The sequence below is a fragment of the Choloepus didactylus genome, chromosome 3 (assembly GCF_015220235.1).
Source record: "Choloepus didactylus isolate mChoDid1 chromosome 3, mChoDid1.pri, whole genome shotgun sequence".
NCBI lineage: Eukaryota > Metazoa > Chordata > Mammalia > Pilosa > Megalonychidae > Choloepus > Choloepus didactylus.
Window position 1 is genome coordinate 218,168,163 of NC_051309.1, and position 6,232 is coordinate 218,174,394.

The window sequence follows — 6,232 nt, forward strand, 5'->3', positions numbered from 1 at the left end:
GCAGGGGGCGCCCGGAACAAGCCCGAGAGCCAGCGAGTGCGCGAGGCTGCGGTGGCCTTCGGAGGGCGCGGGGAGGCTGCAGATTGGGGCGGGGACCCGGGGGTCTGTCGTCTTGGGTTCAGTCTTGACGTTCCCGTGCAACCCCTGCGCCCTAGCCTGTGTCACGTTTCGGTGGCATTGTTCGTGCCCCTACCGGCGAGTTCCCAGAAAGTGAAGCTTGTGTTCAATTTATAGAGGATCTCCAGGGCAGATCACGGTACCTGGCCAACCGTGGGAGTTTGCCCTTGATTCTCAGAGCTTCCGTCGTGTCGTAGGAGCCCGAGGATGGAAACTTGATTTGTGCCAAGGCGTGGATAGGAGCGCAGTGAGCTGGGCCTCGGATACCTGGAGGGGTCGCGCCCCGGACCCTGTCCCGCAAAACCCGGCGCCTGGGGGCCGCTGCCTGCACCTGCTTAGCCTCCACTGCGCATTCAGAGGGTCACCTTCAGGCTTCGGGGGTCCCTCCTGCTTCTGGGAAAGCACGTGCTAACTGGCCCCACAGTGTCCGAGGAAAGCACTGCAGGGTCTTCCTATCTTGCAGTGTGTATGGGGATAGGAATTTGGGGGTTAAGTACAGGGTGGCGGGCTGAGGGGTAAGGGACAAGAGTCTTCTCCCCAGGGGGTGGTTATGGTGCAGGGGAATGTACAGTACTTTCGCTCTGCCATGGACCACGAACAAAATTCTAGGTACATTGCTTGCAATTATCGTATCGACGATTTCTTCTTTCTTCCTCCCTGTCTGCCTTCTTACTTTCTGGCTTTCCTTCCTTTCTTACTGGCTGTGTGACCTTGGCAAAAGTTAAGGAACCTCTCTGTGCCATAATTTTCTTATTGGTAGATGAGGGTAATAATAGTCCCTATCTCTTAGGATTGTTGTGAAAAATACAGTGTTGGGCCATTTAACTTCTATGTAAGTATTAGTCATTGTTAAACCGCAGTTCCTGTGTTACTTACATTTCCTCTTTTCAGGGGAATTTTGTGGTTAGGACCCTCCCCTCTGCTTTTTCCATTTACTCTTCCCTTCTCTGGCCAATTGGTGGCACTGATGATTTTCCAAGCAATTTCAGTCACTGAGAAAAACCATTTCCTCTGAAGAGGACTCTCCCATATAAGGGCGCATTTATGGATGTAGGGTCAAGATGCCCGTCAGCAAGTTATTGTATCCCGCCTGTGTGTGAGAGGCTCTTCCCTGTCCCATGGCCCCTGGTGCACAGTGGATCCAGGCCTTTACTCTGTTATGAGGAAAGCACTGTATGGGACTGGGCTCCGCCCCCCCAGACACTGAGAGTTTCCTGAGGTCAGAGACCAGGTCTTTATCTCCAGTGCCTGGCACAATCTAATCACGTAATAAGTGTTTGTTGAACCCACATGTCTCTCGGAAGAGGACTGGCTGAATAAACCTTGGTACAGCCATACAATGCGGTTCTGTGCCACTGTACAAAGGAATGAGGACAACCTCCGTGGCTGGCCGTGGGACTCCAGGGTTTATGAAGTGAAAAAAGCATGGCAGAGACTGTGTATATTGCTGCCTTTGTGTGAGAAAGACAGGGGAATAGGAATCATGATGTGTTCATTTGTCTACATGTTAAAAAAGAAGCAGTGGAAGTTAAGTGTAAATTAAAAACTAATAAAAATGGCTACATGTAAGGAGAGAACAGGATGAAGGAAATAGGGATGGAAGCTAGGTATCTCTGCTTGTACTGTGGTTTATAGTTTTGACTTTAGAATAATTTGAAGATTTTACTTAATTATCTAAAAAAAAAGGAAAAAAAAATCATTTCCTAACTTTAAAACCCATTAATCTAGATGTTATATAGAGTTACTGGCATGGGCTCATAGGGAATAAGAAACGGACTTTAAAATTCATTTTGACTTTATATCCTTTGTGTGGCATATCCTAAGGATAGAAAAAAATGTGAAGTAGAAAGACAATCTATAGATTGGGAGAATATAGTTGCTAATCATATATCTGATAAGCTTTTTTTATTATTACTGGTAAGGTTTTAATATCCAAAATATATAAAGAAGTCCTACAATTCAATAACAAAAGACAGCCTAGTTTTTAAAATGGGCAAAGAACTTAGACATTTCTCCAAGGAAAATACACAAATGGCCAATAAGCACATGAAAAGATGCTTGGTATCCTTAGCCATTATAGGCATGCAAATCAAAACCGAAATGAGATACCACTGCAAACCCGTTAGAATGGCTTTTTTTAAAAAAAATGGAAAATAGTAAGTGTTGGGGAGGCAACAGAGAATTTCTTCAAAAGAGAAGTTTTCCAACAGAGATACTGGAATCCTCATACATTGTTGGTGGGATGGAAAATGGTGCAGCTGCTATGCAAAAAAGGTTTGTCGATCCTCAAAAAGTTAAACATAGAGTTACCATATGACCCAGCAAATCCACTTCTGGATATATGCTCAAAAGAGCTAAAAGCAGAGACTCAAAGAGATACATGTACGTGAATGTTCGTAGCAGCATTATTCACAATAGCCAAAAGGTGGAAACAACCTAAGCATCTGTTGCAGTTTGCTAATGCTGCTGTTTTGCAAAACACCAGGAATGGATTGGTTTTTATAAAGGGGGTTTATTTGGTTACAAAGTTACAGTCTTAAGGTCATAAAGTGTCCAAGGTAAGGCATCAACAATAGGGTACCTTCACTGGAGAAAGGCCATTGGTGTCCAGAAAACCTCTGTTAGCTGGAAAGACATGTGGCTATCATCTGCTTGCTCCCAGTTTGCATTTCAAAATGATGTTCTCCAAAATGTCACTGTCAGCTTTCAACAGCCATCTTGAAAATGTCTCTGTGAGCTGCAGCACCGAACTCCTATCTGAGCACTTATAGGGCTCCAGTGATTTAATTAAGACCCATCCTGATGGGTGGGGTAAAACCTCCATGGAAATTATCGGATCAAAGGTCCCGCCCACAGTTGATTGTGTCACATCTCCATGGAAACACTCAAAGGATTCCAACCTAATCAACCCTAATACATCTGACCCCATAAAACTGCATCAAATGTGCTGAGTCCTCTATCATGGGACTTGCCCTTATGAAGCTCTTAACTGCAAAGGAGAGGCTAAACTTGCATGTAATAGTCCCTAAGAGTCTCCCCCTGAGTACCTCTTCGTTGTTCAGATGTGCCCCCCCCCCAACTGAGCCACCTCAGCAGGTGAACTCACTGCCCTCCCCCCTATATGGGACCCAACTCCCGGGGGTGTAAATCTCCCTGGCAATGCAGGATATGACTCCTGGGGATGAATCTGGACCTGGCATCTTGGGATTGAGAACATCTTCTTGACCAAAAGGGGGATGCGAAATGAGACGAAATAGTTTCAGTGGCTGAGAGATTTCTAATGGAGTTGAGAGGTCATTCTAGTGGACATTCTTACACACTATATAGATAACACCTCTTAGATTTTAATGTATTGGAATAGCTAGAAGTAAATACCTGAAACTATCAAACTCTAACGCAGTAGTCTGGACTCCTGAAGATGATTGTATAACAATGTAGATTACAAGGGGTGACAGTATGATTGTGAAAACCTTGTGGATCACACTCCCTTTATCTAGGGTATGGATGGATGAGTAGAAAAATGGGGACAAAAACTAAATGAAAAATAGGGTGGGATGGGGGGGATGATTTGGGTTTTCTTTTTTACTTTTATTTTTTATTCTGATTCTGATTCTTTCTGATGTAAGGAAAATGTTCAGAAACAGATTGTGATGATGAATGCACAACTATATGATGGGACTGTGAACAGTTGATTGTACACCTCGTATGATTGTATGGTACATGAATATATTTCCATAAAACTGAATTTAATAAGAAAAAAAAAACAGAAAAAAAGATTGCATCAAAGAACATGGCATTTTGGGGGACATAATACATCCAAACCAGCCCATTTCACCCCCTGACCCCAAAATGTCATGATCTTTCCATATACAAAATACATTTATGCCATCACAATATCGCAGACACTTAAATCATTTCAGGAACAATAGGTAAGTACAAGATCCCATCAAAATCAGTTACAATGGTTCCTAGATTGTAAGCTCTTACAGCAGTCAAATCTATTCCTGAATTGTAATGGCTGTCTCCAAACTCTGAGATGTTGATCCCTTAATGTATAACCTGATTGGTCTCTAGAACATTGGGTATCTGCGTTGCACTTGCAACTCAGAGCTAGAGCTTGGCAGATATGCAGATATGAATATCAGTATTTATGCATACAGTAACTGTTAAAAAAAAAAAAAAAGCTGAAACAGAGCCCAGACTTCAATTAGAGACATGAATAAAGCAGATATGGTTAAGACTAGAGCAAATCGGGCCAAAGGGTAAAAGTTGAAACTGACTGTGTTCAAACTTCAACTTCCTTGTGAGACCAAGGGAAGAGATGTTTATTTGGTGTAGGATCTATATTTTCTAAACAATATAACTTCTACAGTCAGTTTGTTCAAACACTACAATTACATGGAACTTTGAATAGGAAATGAGCTGTGGTAGGTCTATATAGATTAGAATGAAATAACAACACATCCTAAAGTAATTTGGGTGGAGAATAAAAATATATATTCAGGGACCCCCTGAAGAGCTGGGGGAGAATGCAGAGGTGTTGGACTTCCTCACCTGGATTGTTGCTGATGTTCTCACAAACATTGGGGACCAATGGCTTGATGTGCTGAGCCCTCTGTCTTGGGGCTGGCCCCTATGAAGCTTGTTGCTGCAAGGAGAGGCTAACCCTACTTATAATTGTGCCTAGGAGTCACCCCCCGAGTGCCTCTTTGTTGCTCAGATGTGGCCCTTACTGTCTCTCAAGCTAAGCCACCTTGGTGGGTGAACTTGCTGCCCTCCCCCCTACATGGGACCCGACTCCCAGGGGTGTAAATCTCTCTGGCAACACAGGATATGACTCCCGGGGATGAATCTGGACCTGGCATCTTGGGATTGAGAACATCTTGACCAAAAGGGGGATGCGAAATGAAACAAAATAAAGCTTCAGTGGCCGAGAGATTTCAAATGGAGTCGAGAGGTCACTCTAGTGGACATTCTTATGCACTATATAGATAACATTTTTTAGGTTTTAATATATTGGAATAGCTAAAAGTAAATACCTGAAACTACCAAACTCCAACCCACTAGCCTTGACTCTTGAAGACGATTGTATAACAATGTAGCTTACAAGGGGTGACAGTGTGATTGTGAAAACCCTGTGGATCACACCCCCTTTATCCAGTGTATGGATGGATGAGTAGAAAAATGGGGACAAAATCTAAATGAAAATTAGGGTGGGATGGGGGGGGAGTGATCTGGGTGTTTATTGTTTTTTGTTTCTATTTTTATTTTTTATTCTGATTCTGATTCTTTCTGGTGTAAGGAAAATGTTCAAAAATAGATTGGGGTGATGAATGCATAACTATAAGATGGTACCGTGAACAGCTGATTGTACACCATGGATGATTATATGGTATGTGAATATTTCTCAATAAAACTGAATTTTAAAAAAATAAATAAATAAGACCAGGTTAAAAAAGGAAAAATCAGTTACGGGCGTGGTCTGTCCTAAGACAAAATTCCCCTCTAGCTGTGGACCTGTGAAACTCAGAACAAGTTATCTGCTGCAAATATACAAAGGAGGGACATTCATAGGATAAACATTCCCATTGCCATAAGGAGAAACAGTAAGGAAAACAGGGTTTAAGGGACCAAAACAATTCCTAAAATCCACAGGGCAAACTCCATTAATTTGCCCTGCATTGATGGTTTTATCCTTGGATCTTGATTTAATCACTGGACTCCTATAAAGAGCTCAGACAGAAGGAGCTCAGTGCTGCAGCCAAGAGAGACATTTTGAAGACAGACATTGAAAGTAGACTTTTGCTACTCCCGAGTTTGCCTGGGAAAAACTAAGAGAATACCCCCAGATGCCTAGAGAGAAACATCCTGGGAGGAAGCCATTTTGAAACACAACCTGGGAGCAAAGGAAGAAGATGCCAGCCACGTGCCTTCCCAGACAACAGAGATGTTCCACGCCATTGGCCATTCTTCTGTGAAGGTACCCTATTGTTGACACTTCAGCTTAGACACTTTTATGACCTTAAAACTGTAACTTTGTAATCAAATAAACCCACTTTATAAAAGACAACCCATTTCTGGTGTTTTGCAAAATGGCAGCCTTAACAAACTGGAA